The 15,232-nt window shown below is 43.7% G+C and overlaps 1 protein-coding gene across 3 annotated transcripts in view; it reads right to left on the reverse strand.

Annotated features, from left to right (window-relative positions):
• SPAG16 (sperm associated antigen 16) overlaps positions 1 to 15,232 on the reverse strand; it is a 444,022-nt gene that overhangs the window by 172,084 nt on the left and 256,706 nt on the right. The gene's annotated exons all lie outside the window — the stretch shown is intronic.

Here is a 15,232-nt window from a genome sequence, read left to right on the forward strand (position 1 = left end):
CACTAACAAGCTCATTAATTGTGCCAGTTAGATTCACTTGAGCAAACTATTTCCAGTTCTTTGACTTTCGTTTTATGTGCTACATTGTTCATGCACATTCATGCATTGCAATTACAATAAATGAATGTCATAGAAAGGCATGAAATGTTGATATTTCATAGAACCATGGAGCTGCTATCCCTACCTGTGAAACTGAAGCCCTGTGACCCACCGAGCCCACCTTACCCTAGGCAGATAGGGAGAACAAAGGAGGTTAAGATTTAATCCCACAAAGATCACTGTGTTTGTGCTACTATTAACCTCATAGGAAAGTGATCTGCCACATTTTAATAGAAGATACACATATGGAAATAACTCTTCCCTGTTTGGCAGATGGGAGATGTGGGCAGGCTGTGTGTGTGTGTTTAGATGGAAAATTGGAGGAAGAAGTTATGTTACTACTAATATTTATTTATTTATGTATGTCTTACATTTATGTTATTTTCTCCTCTTAATATCCTGAATATGACTATAATACAGTATATAATGATGATATAAAAAAAAAACAGAAAAACAAATAAAAAAGGGTTTTTTTGAGGGAAAAAAGGCAAATGGATGCATGGCAGTGACCCTTCCCATATGTCTCTCTCTCCATGACTGTGCAAGAATGCATGTGTGTCTCCATGTTGCATGTGCACACCTGTCTTCCTTTGTGTGAGAGTGGGCGATGAGACGTATGTGTCTGTGCATGTGTGAATGTGTAGTCCACCACCAATGTTCTTTACAACTGAAGACTATCAGTGTTTCAAATTGCACAGAAATTTCTTAAGAATTTACACATAGCCCTGTTAGATCTGACCCAGCATCCTGTTTCCAGTAGTAGCCAGTCCTATATTTCCTAGAAGCTGTCATGCAGAGCAAAGAGATAGTAACCCCACCTGCGCCTTCTTATTCTCCAGAAAATGGTTTTCAAAATGGTTTATGTCCTTTGTGGCCAATTCTCAAGTGGGAGTTAACTTCTGTTTTGCAAGTCTGGAATGCTGTTTATATTTATCACACCCAGCTGTTTAAATCCTAATGGCAGTGGCCATTTTTGTAAGTCAATAATCAATTACACAGTGAATTGAATAGCTTATTAGAGATTCAGCACATCATTACATTTCTAGCATTAGAGGAGAGTCCTGGAATGCAGGCACCGTGCAAGTACAGAACAGGCTGTGAAAGCTAATTCCAATTAGACACAAAGAAACAATCTGGGGAAATGGCAGGCTGCATGTTCACAGGATATGAAAGGTGGTTGAGTTACATTAGCACAAGATGACCTGTGTGATTCCTTTCAGTTGTCACAGTCTGTGCTCCAAATTATAACACGAGTCTTCGATAAAGCCTGTATTTGTGGCAATAGTGCTTACATTATCTGAATAGAGAAAGATGTAGGTAAAATAGTTTGAAATAATCAATTAGCACTGAACAAATTGTGTACTCCTAACAATTACCATATCATATTTCTGACAGAAATGCAAAGAGAGAAAGAATGTGCTGCAGACTGCTGATAAATTCCTGTGGGGTAGAACAAGAAGAACAGATTGATTTATATCAGACAGTTCCCAATAGAGAAATTGAAAGCTGCATCTTCAGGGGAAAAGACAACCCAAGAAAGGAATATATATTATGAGTAACTCAGATAGGACGAGGGGGGCTGCAGACAGACAGGCTGCAAGAAGAGGCTTGTGAGAGATTAATTAGGTGTCAGCGCAGGGAGGCCCATTCAGAATCCCTTAGCAAGGTGAAAATGGACTAAAGTGATGGACCACGACAACTAAAGGAAGGAAGGAAATGATTTGTACGTTTCCATCAAGAATATAAACACTTGGGCCTGTTTCAGCTCTTCCTCTTTGCCGCTTCTCTATCAGTGTGTAGTGATGAGCAAGCTCCCTTCACTCTCTCCAGATTTAATTTACCATTCTGGTAGCTCAGTGACTGATATTGTTCTGAACCTCTGACTGCTACATAAAACAAACTCATCTTCTTCCAGCTGAGACATAATTTAAATGAAAGTGTGCAGCCACACTCAAAGCAACTGCTGAAAAGAAGGCAAAAGTCTTATGATTTTCCGCAAAGAAAAATGCACATTTTGAAGCATACCTCTGTCTCCCTGACCCTCTTCCCCTTCTGTCTTCCTTACTGGACAGAAGAACAATTCTATCAAGAATGAGCAAAATTCTTCTCCCAGAGACACTTTTTCCAGGAGAGGAAACATTTTTTACATACAAATTAATGCACTTCACACCACTTTAAAAGAGGCAAAATGCCCTCTTACCCCCCATCCCCACTAATCCCCCTGGCATACCTCCCACTATTCCACCACGCAGCACAAAACCTCCAGATAAAAACCTGGCAAGCTGAAGGCTTATACTGCTTAGCAGACCTACAAAAATAACAAACCCACATTGACACAAGAAATGCAAGACAAGCTAGGGGGCACTCAAATGCCCTGGCTAGCACACCACCAATTACATGCCCTCTTCAACAATCCAGTAGTAAAATCAGCAGCAACTAGGCCCTTGACAACCTTTGAAAACCTCTTCCTAACAAAGGGACACAGCAAAGGGATGGTATCCACAATATAGAAAATACTGCTACAAAATCCCACAACCTCCCTCAACGTAATCAAAAAACAATGGGAGGATGACATAGGGCAGTGATGGTGAACCTTTTAGAGACCAAGTGCCCAAACTGCAACCCAAAACCCACTGATTTATCACAAAGTGCCAACATGGCAATTTAACCTGAATACTGAGGTCTTAGATTACAAGGGGAGGTTGGCGCATCCACGTGGAAAGAGAGTGGAGCAACACAGTGGTATCTCGGTTTTCGAATAGCTTAGTTCTCAAAATACTTGGAACCCAAACACTTCAAACCTGGAAATGAGTGTTCGGGTTTTCAAACTTTTTCCGGAAGTGGAACGTGCTCTGTTCTGAGTATAACTTCCGTTTTGAATGCCACACTTCTGTTTTCAGAGTGAGGGAAGGCTGGCCCAGGGCGGCAAGTGAGCTGGTAAGGGATGTCACCACCCCCCCCCACCCCTCCAGCCTGCTCCTGCTTGCAGCCAAGTAGGAGGGGGATCGGGCTGCTCTGCTAGGCAACACTGCTGCTTGCACGGGAACAGGAGCTGGATCGGGGCTGCTCAGCTGGGGAGGTGCAGGCTCCATCACACTTTCCATTGCGGGGTTTGTGCCTGCACTACCCTCAAGAGAGAAAAGGAGCCCCCACTTCCGTATCAGATCCCCTGCAACCCCATGAAGGCAGCTAAGCTGAATAGCTGCTGAAATTGGGGGCGGTGGAGGCAGCCCGGAAGCTGCATCTGAGAGCCCCTGCACCACCTGAAGACAGCCAGGCACTCCTCAGCTGAGTTGCCCAATCCCACTCCTACGTGGAGGCAGGAGTGGAGGCAGGGATCTCTCAGAAGAGGAGGCTTTGTGCTTCCTAGCTGAGAGATCCCCGCCCTGCTCCTGCTTGCACGCAAGTAGGAACGCGAAGCCTCCACTCCACTTCTGACTCCACTCCCATTGGCCCCGGCCAAAGGATGTGTAAGGCCTCAACCTTGCAGCAGCAGCAGCAGGAGGAGGAGGAAGGTGGCTGCGCAGAACTCTCGGGGGGCCACCAACCTGGAGATTGTAGCTCCGTTTTGCACACACACACACACACACACTGTGCTGAGCGCGCGTGCCCACAGAGAGGGCTCTGAGTGCCCCCTCTGGCATGCATGCCATAGGTTCACCACCACTGCTCTAGCCTATCTGACAGTTTTATCAGCTCCGAACCACATAGGTCGCAACACAGGAGAAAAAGATCCCACAGAACCAGGAGAAGGGGACGTAAGTGCAGGAGGGATTCCTCAAGTAAGTCTGATTATTCTGATAGTGACCACGAGGACCAGATTAGGGGTACTGGGTCACAACAGCTAGATCGCCTGTGGGTCTGGATACAGAGAAATAGGAAGCACAGGAGTGATAATGGAGCCACAGCTTCTTGTGGCGAGGAAGGTTTAGACTCCAAGGGGCGTATTAGGGAGTCTACTTTTAAGCACACAGACCAACCCCCAGAATTCACTTATGGGGGGGAAATACGTGAGCGCATCCTCAATAGTGAGTTTATAGACATGTTTTCCCTGCTGTCCCTGCCTCCTCTTATAGTATAAAATCAAAACCGGATGAGTGGTAAAAGAAGGAATAGAAGATAACCATTGAATGCAACTACCATAAATGGATTACTGTGTTTTCCATTTATGCGGGAGTTATATGCTCAGCCTATCCTGACAGAGGATGGCATCTGTTTAACTGTCAGCATATCATCCTCAATGCCAAATTGACAGCTGGGGAAGAAGAAGAAGAAGAAGAAGAAGAAGAAGAAGAAGAAGAAGAAGAAGAAGAAGAGGAGGAGGAGGAGGAGGAGGAGGAGGAGTTTGGCTTTGATATCCTGCTTTATCACTACCCGAAGGAGTGTCAAAGCACCTAACAATCTCCTTTCCCTTCCTCCTTCACAACAAACACTCTGTGAGGTGAGTGAGGCTGAGAAACTTCAGAGAAGTCACCCAGCAGCTGCATGTGGATGATCAGGGAAGCAAACCCGGTTCACCAGATTACGAGTCCACCACTCTTAACCACTACACCACACTGCTGCCCTAGAATATGCGAAGGAGTTCAGAGAAAGGGATCCTACAGCCTAATGGGATATTAAGAAAAATGACACAAGAACTTGTGTTAATGTGAGCCTTGTTGGTCCTTTAATGAGCCTGCCCAATGAAATAATGAATACAATGACTTTTCTTGTGTTAATTACAGGGAATGTTCCTACAAAGGTTTATGGCAGCAGGTCTTGTGTGCTTTAGAACAGAAGACTTCTGTAAGAAGATAACTAGAAACAGTATCTTAATGTGCCTTAGTCAAAACAAAAAAAATTCCTTCCAGTAGCACCTTAAAGACCAACTAAGTTAGTTCTTGGTATGAGCTTTTGTGTGCATGCACACTTCTTCAGATACCAGATATCTGAAGAAGTGTGCATGCACACGAAAGCTCATATCAAGAACTAACTTAGTTGGTCTTTAAGGTGCTCATACCAAGAACTAACTTAGTTGGTCTTTAAGGTGCTACTGGAAGGAAATTTTTTTGTTTTGACTATGGCAGACCAACACGGCTACCTATCTGTAACTTAATGTGCCTTAGTAAGACACATTTTTGTATGTACTAAAATACTAACTTGTGATTGAGGAAAAATCGATTTGCTATCATCTGTGACCTCGAAATACAAATTTTGGGATTATTTATATTATAATTAGGATTTAACAAGGTGGGGGGTGAGATTTAATTATGAGAGTCTGTGATCTCATTCATGTTTTTATTGTTAGAACTATAAATGAGACTTTTACTGATTATTGTAATGAAGGATTAGGGAGATAATGTTTTATGCTGTTTGAACATGTGACGTGCTATGAAAGTATATCATCATTATTTGCTTGTGATGAAGATACTCCTACATGAAATTGAAACAAAACCAAACAGAAAACAGCAAAAGACAGGTTTGAGTTCTATACACAAAATACAGGCAGATACAGTGATACCTCTGGTTACAAACTTAATTTGTTTTGGAGGTCTGTTCTTAACCTGAAACTGTTCTTAACCTGAAGCACCACTTTAGCTAATGGGGCCTCCCGCTGCCGCCGCACTGCTGGCATGCGATTTCTGTTCTCATCCTGAGGTAAAGTTCTTAACCCGAGGTACTATTTCTGGGTTAGCGGAGTCTGTAACCCGAAGTGTTTGTAACCTGACATGGTACAAGGTACCACTGTATACAGAATTATTTAAAAGAGTTCTGTTCGAATACTTAAAGTACTTCTTAAATCTCAGAATATGCTAGGTTGGATCAGACAGCTAGTTGCCTTTAGGCCCAACTAAAATCAATGTGAAATGTTAGTCACAACAAGTCACATTGAATAGGAACATAACTTGCACCGTATTCCTACCTGCATTTAGCGTACTTCTGAGCAGACATGTATAGAATTCTGCTGAAAGTTGGGGTGAAACCCTTTTGTTGAATCTAGCCAGCAATGCCCACCCAGGATCCTTAGGAACTACTTTTAGAATAATGAATGTCAAAAGGTTGTTTGGAGGACGTTGAGCTACCGTGACTTAAATCACTGTCTACTGGAGTATATATATGATTATGATGATGCTATTGTCATCGCCATTAGCACTCTGCATTAGTAAGAAATTCACATATTAAACCTCTTGCATATTTTGATCAGATGTTAGATGTAAGGATGGAGGCAGAGATTGTGGTCACATCTGCTGGTCCTATCCTCTCAACATGTCTGACCTTCTATAAGATGAATAAACCCCAACATAAGCTCCAAAGTAAATATGCTCCAAGTCTGCAGTCTGTACACCCAGAAAAATGTTGGATAGGGAAGCTTCAACAATATTGTGACAATATTGCCACAAAGCTTGCTGGGTGAACTCAGTCAGTCACCCTCAGACAAACCTATGTGACAGGATTAATGTGAAGATAAAATGGAAGACATATGGGACTGATAAATAAATAACTTCATTACTGATATTTTGCCAGATACCCACTGCGCATCTTTGTCTACTTGAATACAAGCATGTTCAAAAGTGTCATTTAAATTAGCTATTCTCCAATGAGCCAAATATCTGTTTCCACATCTTTCAAATCTCTTCAGGCTCTGACTGACGACTTGATGAACAAATGCAAGAGGAACACAACATGAAGGGTCCTCTAGGTAAGCCAACCAAAACTCTCAATGTGTAGCTTGAAACACAGGCAGATTTTCTTTGGACTGGATGCATATTCCATTTCAAATCAAGTCAGTTGAAGCCCATTGACATAGCAAGTATCAAAGCACAGACTTTGTGGGTGAGTGCTCATATCATCTCTGTGAAATATAAAAGGGCTTCGTTTTTAGGTCTGTCATACAAACTTCTAAGTATGTTCAAAAAGAAAAAAAGCTTGAAATATATAAATATTCATGAGTAGGAGCAGAAAGGTCTGAAGTAGGAATGTTTGTTCCCTGTATGTAGGCTCTGCACAATATTTTGAACCCAGATGGGAGACAACACATCCAAACCTCAGTTCTACCTTCAACTGTCTTGTGGATAGGATCCTGATGATGCTGATATTGTTTATTATGCATCTTTTCAAAACTACCTTAAGGCAGGATTTAGATAACTAAAACAGGTAAATAATACTAATGGGTCAAATTAGGCTATTAAAATGGAAATATAATCCTAGATTAATTTATTTTCTCTGCCAACCTTGACATGGTGTATGAAATGTTAAAAATAATGATATTTGCCAGACTATAAAAAGCAGTCAAATATACCTTTGGGATTCACTACGATCCCTTCCTTAACTAGATCTTTTCAGTCAGTGGGGAGTAACTAGGGATGTCTCCAAAACTCCTAAGTTTCTTATTTGGAAAAAAAGATTGGCCTAACATGTAATACTTGGAAGCTACATGTATCAAACACTATTTCCCTCATAAGTTAGAATGCCTCAGCATTCAATGCAAATATTTCTGAATAATTCTTCTACAGCTTCCACAATTTTTAGAAAAGGTATGTTGATCAGAAACATCAAGAACTGGGCTACCTTAGCTGCATATCCATATTTATTACTGACAAATTCATTATTTTCATGTTTAACATGCAGTTGCAGGTCCAGGCATTATGCTCCCCGTACCCCAACCCATATAAATAAGAGACCAATAAGAGACTGGTTTGGATCAAAGCAGGCCACAATTTTCCTGAATACAGATGAAAGAGGTTTGGCTTAGACATGGGGCAATCAAAATACTTTCTGCCCGCCTGCCAGAAGTGACGTGTGGTCAATCTGGGTGGGGGTTCCTACGACTTACATCAAATAGAGTGACCCCCGCAGGGACCGCCATCTGGGGGAGTGCCTTCGGCCCTGGCCCCACATGGGCACACAGACATGACTACTCTCTCCCCCTCCCCCGATCCCTTTAACAGGATATCCCAGCATTTGGAGGGGCAGGGGGAGACTACAACCTCCCCTCTATCCAAGATAACGGATTCCCCCAATGCCCAACCGCTGAAGGAACAAACAGGTAGTACCCTGGATGCAGACTGCTTAAATGACCAAGGGGTGGACCCAAGAGAAGCCTTCCCGCTCCGTCGGCTCCGCCCCCTGGCACAGCCCAAATCCCAGCCTGCAACCCCATTCACCAAAGCAGGATACGGACTAGGATCTTGCCCCTGATAAGACCCCACCTCCTATCAGGAAGAGCACTGAAATCATTGTTCCATCATCGGGGCCCCAGTGGAGCCTCTGCCGTCCTGCAACGCTGTCGCACCAAGAGGGGTGAGCGGACTTGTGGTGGCAAATGAGTGGCCTGATTCACCATAAGCATCGGGCTCAAATGCCTCGCCTCTCCTTCTCCAGCACTTTGCCTGTTTTCAACTTACAGTGGCTTCACTACAATCAAGACCACCTGCAGTTGGTGTTAACTTTATTGAAACAAGATAGCTTCAAACAGTAATTAATGATTCTGAACATAGTTGAGACTAACTAATGTTTCTGATGTGGACATAATGAGAATAGACTAGAGCGGGTGGCACATGAGCCCATTGTGGGAAGAATTCAATGGAGTGCTATGGCAGAGGTCAGCAAACCTTTTCAGCAGGGGGCTGGTCCACTGTCCCTCAGACCTTGTGGGGGACCAGACTATATTTTTTTGGAGGGGGAATGAATTCCTATGCCCCACAAATAACCCAGAGATGCATTTTTTTTTAAAAAAAAGAACACATTCTACTCATGTAAAACTCATGTAAAACATTTCCAGACAGTCCATGGGCCAGATTTAGAAGGCGGTTGGGCTGGATCTGGCCCCTGGGCCTTAGTTTGCCTACTCATGTGCTATGGATTAGGCCGCGGAACACGGCGGAGCCCCCCCCCCCAGGCCCAGTAAGGCCTCCAAAACACGGCGGGCCTCCCTGCGGCCTAAAAAGGCCGCCTGTAGGCCCCCGAGGCCTTGGGGGGTGACCGGGGACCGCCCCCGCTACCCCCGCCACACCCCAGGGCCGCCAGGCCTGGCGGGGGAAGGGGAAGGGCCGCGTGTGGCGTTGCCTCCCCCCCCGTGGCCCACACGCCCCTGCAGGCATGGGGGGGCAGCCAGAGGGGCCCCCGTGCCACCACCCAGCACTCTGGGGCATCAGGGCCCGCCTAGGGAAAAGGATCCCCTTTAAAAGGGTATCCTTAAATCCGTTTCCCCCCTCCCCGCAATCCTTTGGGAACCCTGTTGCGCGGGGGGGGGGGGGAGGCCAAAGGCCCCAGGCTTACCTTTGGAGCGAGGAAGGCCAGCGACGGCCTTCCAGGAGAAGCTCTGGAGCCAAGTGAGGATTCCCAGGTAAGATCCTCCCTCCTTTGTGTGGGCAGGTAATCCCTCCCCTACCTGGCCTGGTCTCCTTGGCAACTCTTCCCCCAGGCGGGATTGGACAACTGACTGAGGTAGGCGGAGACCTCCAGGTATCCCACCTGAGGGAAGGCAAAGCCTAGCCTATGCTGTTGGAGCCGCTCCAGATCTGGGGGCTGCACGCGTCCACGCAAAGGGCGCCCCCCGTTTTAAGCGGGGAGCGGTCATTGCCAGATGGAAAGATCCCCTCTTCCCCCACACTGTTCAGCAGCTTTTCCTGATCCCACCAGAACCAATTTGGGGAGCTGCAGGGGGCATGTGGGGAGAAGCGTGCGGAAATATTGTTGCAATAGTGGACTCATGGGCTGAATCTTGCCCTTTTCCTTTTGCTCACAGTGTTCTCAGTTCTGTAAAACCAAATGCAAAAGAGGTTCAGTCCCACCCCACACCTGAAGAGAGTGGAAAAAAGAATGAACTCAGGTTGTGGGAGCAGCATGGACTGCTTCCTTCTTGAAGCAGATATGTGATGCCTTTCTTTTCCAGAAGCATTACCTGGACCTACAATTGGCTACTGCTGTGTCAAACTAAAAATGCAAATGGATAGACCAGATCTGAAATTTAACAAAGTACAAACAACTAAATCACCCTTCAACTTTGCTGTTCTCTTTTGTCTAGTTTTCTGCTCAGCAGTTTAGAAGACAAGAATTAACTCTGCCTCGGTGTCAGTGACAGTAAGGTTATCATGAGTTACCACAGCAGCTGAGATCAGCAATGAGATGCACTTTTCCCTCTAACTCTTCTGCAAGGCTTATATAGCAAATTATCCCTCTGTGTTATCCCTGCACAGCTACAGATTTCATTTCTTGTTCAGTACTATTAATTAGCATTTATGTAATGTTTTGAGTGTCCAAACATTAGCTTGTTGCAATCCTTGCAATAGTATTAATTCTAGAAGTGAAGCTGAGAGAATAGAGGCTTGCCTTAGGCTACTGATGGTAGAGGTGAAATTCAGGACCAGGAACTTCCTGATTTATAATCAGTCTCTTAGGCTGAATGGCTCATATGCATGGATATATAAACTTGAATTCAACAGTGTTTATGCTGCAACAGTGTTATCCTGCAACAATTATATCCCAGAATGACCAAAAACTCAGGTTGGTAGCCAAGTGGTATTGCAGTAGAAAGTTCAGTTATTCTAGACAAAAATATTTTTACTGTAGATTTTTGAAGTGGGTTGAAAATAATAATAAAGGGTAGCATTCAACTAACTTTTACTCAGAGTAGACCCATTGAAATTAGCATGATTAACTTAGGTCCATTAATTTCAGTGGGTCTACTCTAGTAAAAGTTAGTTGACTACAACCCAAATAATGTAGAAAAATGTTTCATTTTCTGGGGTTGTTGCTTTTTTAAAAAGAAAAAAAAGCTGTAAAACATCTCTGTCTCTCTCTTTTAGCTCTCTACTTCTAAACTGCTTTATTTTCTGATGTATAATATGTGTATATCAGTTTCTGAATGCCAGAACAAAGATAAAAAGCAACACATGAATAACTCAACTTGCTGTTTACACCAAAATAAAACCCAGTACCATTTATTCACATCTATCAGGCAAGATCTTGATTAAACAGGAAAGTCCTGCAGCATATCTTGAATGGATGGCTGCCCAGTTTTATCAGGTTAATCCAATAATTTACCTTTTATCTCAATTTGCCATCCAAACATGGTTCAATATTTTCAATTGATGAATGTGTTGTTAAGATTTCTGGCCTGCTGACTTCAGCAGGAAGTGTCTAATCGTGTTTCAAAATTAGTGGCAGGCAGCCTAGCTGGCCCTCCTCCTAGCACTGTTTTTGGGCATGGCAGGGATAAACACCCCACACTGAACAGCAGAGCCAATAGCACATTCTGAAATTATTTGACATCTACCCAAGGAATTCTGAGACCACATCTCAGCAAAAATCCCACAATGTTTCTCTTAATGGTCACAATCAACACGGGTTAATTCCAGATGAACCAGAATGCAGTGTTGAAACTAGATGCAAAAATATTCATGTCATAGCATCATAGAATGTCAGAGTTGGAAGGGACCCAAGGTAAGGTTACCAGATTTTTTTCAATGAATCCAGGGACACTTTTCAACTTCCTACTAAATAGATTTTGTCAGGGGACTGATTTGTAAATCTGGGTACTGTCCCCGGGAAACGGGGACATCTGGTAACCTTAACCCAAGGGTCATTTAGTCCAACCCCCTACAATCCAGGAATCTCAGCTAAAGCATCCATGGTAGATGGCCATCAAACTTCTGCTTAAAAACCTCTAAGGAGAGTCCACAACCTCCAGAGGGAGATTCATACATTATATTTATTTATTTAATGGCATTTATCTTGGTGGATCCCAGAGCAGGGTAAAGGTAAAGGTAAAGGTACCCCTGCCCGTACGGGCCAGTCTTGACAGACTCTGGGGTTGTGCGCCCATCTCACTCAAGAGGCCAGGGGCCAGCGCTGTCCGGAGACACTTCCGGGTCACGTGGCCAGCGTGACATCACTGCTCTGGCGAGCCAGAGCCGCACACGGAAACGCCGTTTACCTTCCCGCTGGTAAGCGGTCCCTATTTATCTACTTGCACCCGGAGGTGCTTTCGAACTGCTAGGTTGGCAGGCGCTGGGACCGAGCAGCGGGAGCGCACCCCGCCGCAGGGATTCGAACTGCCGACCTTTCGATCGGCAAGTCCTAGGCGCTGAGGCTTTAACCCACCTGCGTCCCGAGCAGGGTAAAAGACAACCATAAATACCATAACTATTAAAAACTGACTTAACAGTTGTTGTCGTCGTTTAGTCGTGTCCGACTCTTCGTGACCCCCTGGACCAGAGCACACCAGGCACTCCTGTCTTCCACTGCCTCCCGCAGTTTGGTCAAACTCATGTTACTAGCTTTGAGAACACTGTCCAACCATCTCGTCCTCTGTCGTCCCCTTCTCAGTCTTTCCCATCTTTCTCTCTTAACAGTAAGAGAGACTAAAATCAGATGAGTGCTACATATCACAGTTAATACTACACAAACCAACACTTCAAATGCCCAGGGCAGAAAGGTAAGCCTTTTCTTAGCAGCAAAATAGCACCAATGCTTAGCAACAATGCCAAGCACACTAACACTGGAGAGCATTCCACATAATAGGGTACCACTACAAAAATTGTGCACAAAGAAGGAAACAGAAACTATCCACTGAAGTGGCCTGCTGCTTAACTTTCCTATTAACAATTAGCTCTTATTTCAATCGAAGATATTACTTACATAATCTCCTTCTTGCTTTTTAAAAGGAAATAATTTTGCTGATGGAAGGAGTTGCTATGCTGAAAATGAAGGCACATTCAAGGTATTACAGTAAATACAATAAGAGTGGTTGGTCAAACAGATGATGTTGGGCCACAACTACCATCAGAAGCAGATTTGGGGCAGCACGCCTGGTTCCTGCACTGGGAGCTGAGCCTAGATGATGCCACAGGGTTTTGCAACTATGTCATAGTGAATGGAGCGGAACAGAAGGCAAGAGCCTGGGGGTGTCAAATTTCGGCCTCACACAGGGTGCCACTGAAATTTGAAAAACCAAAGTCTGTGTTGTACCCATCACCCCTAATCATTGGCCATGCCAATTGGGAGTGATGGGAGTTGGACTCTAATAACATCTGGAGGGCTACAGATTAGCCACCCCTAATATAAAAATATATTTGAAGTGTTTATAAAATGACTAATTCTCAAGACAGAATCAGTTACAGATAGGTAGCCGTGTTGGTCTGCCATAGACAAAACAAACAAACAAAAATCCTTCCAGTAGCACCTTAAAGACCAACTAAGTCAGTTCTTGGTATGAGCTTTCGTGTGCATGCACACTTCTTCAGATACATATCTGAAGAAGTATCTGAAGAAGTATCTGATACACTTCTGTATCTGATACACTTCTGTATCTGAAGAAGTATGCATGCACACGAAAGCTCATACCAAGAACTGACTTAGTTGGTCTTTAAGGTGCTACTGGAAGGAATTTTTTTTGTCAAGACAGAATATTAGCTTTCCTGGCCTAGGAACAGTAGCCAGCTTCTGCCAGCCTAGCAGTTCAGAAGCATGCCAGTGCAAGCAGATAAAGAGGCACCACTGCGGTGGGAAGGTAAACGGCATTTCTGTGTGCTCTGGTTTCTGTCATGGTGTGCCTGTTGCACCAGAAGCAGTTTAGTCTTGCTGGCCACATGACCCAGAAAGCAGTCTGTGGACAAATGTCAGCTCCCTTGGCCTGAAGAGAGATGAGCGCTGCACCCCATAGTCGCCTTTGACTGCACTTAACCGTCCAGGAGTCCTTTACCTTTACCTTTTGCTCCACACCCTTCTCAAGTGCTTTTTCATCATTCAAATGCCTTGAACTGGGATAACAAATCTTGCTTGCATGGATGGAAGATGGGAGGGGTGTATGTGTGGATGTGGAAATGTCTGACTTTAGAATGGAATATAGCCTGCTGTAAAAAGATAAGAATCACATCCTCTGTTCCACTTATTTTTGCCTCTGGATCTATGCCCACCACAGAATACAATGTCCTGTACACCAGAGAGTGCTATCTAGAGAGGCTCTGTTTGAAAGTGCTGAAATTACATTTAGACTATGCCAGTCTAGGAATAACTAGAACATTACCAATCAATGCCCACATGTTATTTCAATACTCTTTATATTGAATGTTTCAACAAAACTCATTGAATTAGAAACCTGGACTTGCTCCCCAAAGGCCTGCTTGCACATGGTGTCCCCACAGCTGACTCTTATTTCTTATTTTTGGACACATGATCTGGTTGCCACAGCAGCAGTGCAAGGGACACCAACCTTCCATCTTTGTTTAAAATAATGGACTTTGGATACAGATCTATGGGGAAAGGAATATAGCAACTTGTTTTTACATTCTAATAGAAGCTTAGATTATTGATACATTTATTTGACAGAGTAAAAACCTTTCTGTCACAAAGTTTTCAAAACAAGGAGATTAAAGTGTGCATGGCGGCTGATTCACTTTTCTCATCATTGCTTTCCTGAGCTGGTGCTTTAGCTTTCATTATTTTAATCCAATTGTACTCCACAGAAAAGCTAGATATAAAGCATTTCCTTCTATTTTATTAGCAATTATCTTTTATTCCAATCGATGAAGAAAAGCCTTCTAAACTACGGCAATGTGTGAAATTCAAATTGTACAGTCCTAACAAAATTAAAGTTATGATTTGCTTCAGATTGGCTGTTTATTCATACACCCTTTGTGATAAGGTTCTTGATAAGGTTCAGATAGCCAGTTCCATTCAGCACAAATATTTTGTCAAAAGGTTGTTGTTGTTATTTATTAAATTTATATACTGCCCTTCATCACAAGATATCAGCATGGTTCAGAGGATAAAAATACAAGGTAAAAACACAAGTAAATTGTTAAAATCAACAAAACAACAAACCCCTCCCACAAGCACATTTAAAAGTATTAATGGGTCCCTATTACAGGTCCCAAACTGTGTCCCAAATTCAATTCTATTTCTGGAAACAGGTGAATGCCCACTCTCCATCAAAGCATGGTGGGCTGCCTTGAGATATTGGCTCAAGATCTCCGTATTCGGCCTGGGGAAAGGATTATTAGTACATTAGTACTGTTGTTAGCCGCCCTGAGCCCGGCTTCAGCTGGGGAGGGCGGGATATAAATAGAATTTATTATTATTATTATTATTTAACCAACCAACGAGAAGTTTGTCAGCCGATGGCTGAAAACTATGGCCAGAAAAGCCATCT

The sequence above is a fragment of the Podarcis gaigeae genome (genome assembly GCF_964106915.1).
Source record: "Podarcis gaigeae genome assembly, chromosome: 1".
NCBI classification, from domain to species: Eukaryota; Metazoa; Chordata; class Lepidosauria; order Squamata; family Lacertidae; genus Podarcis; species Podarcis gaigeae.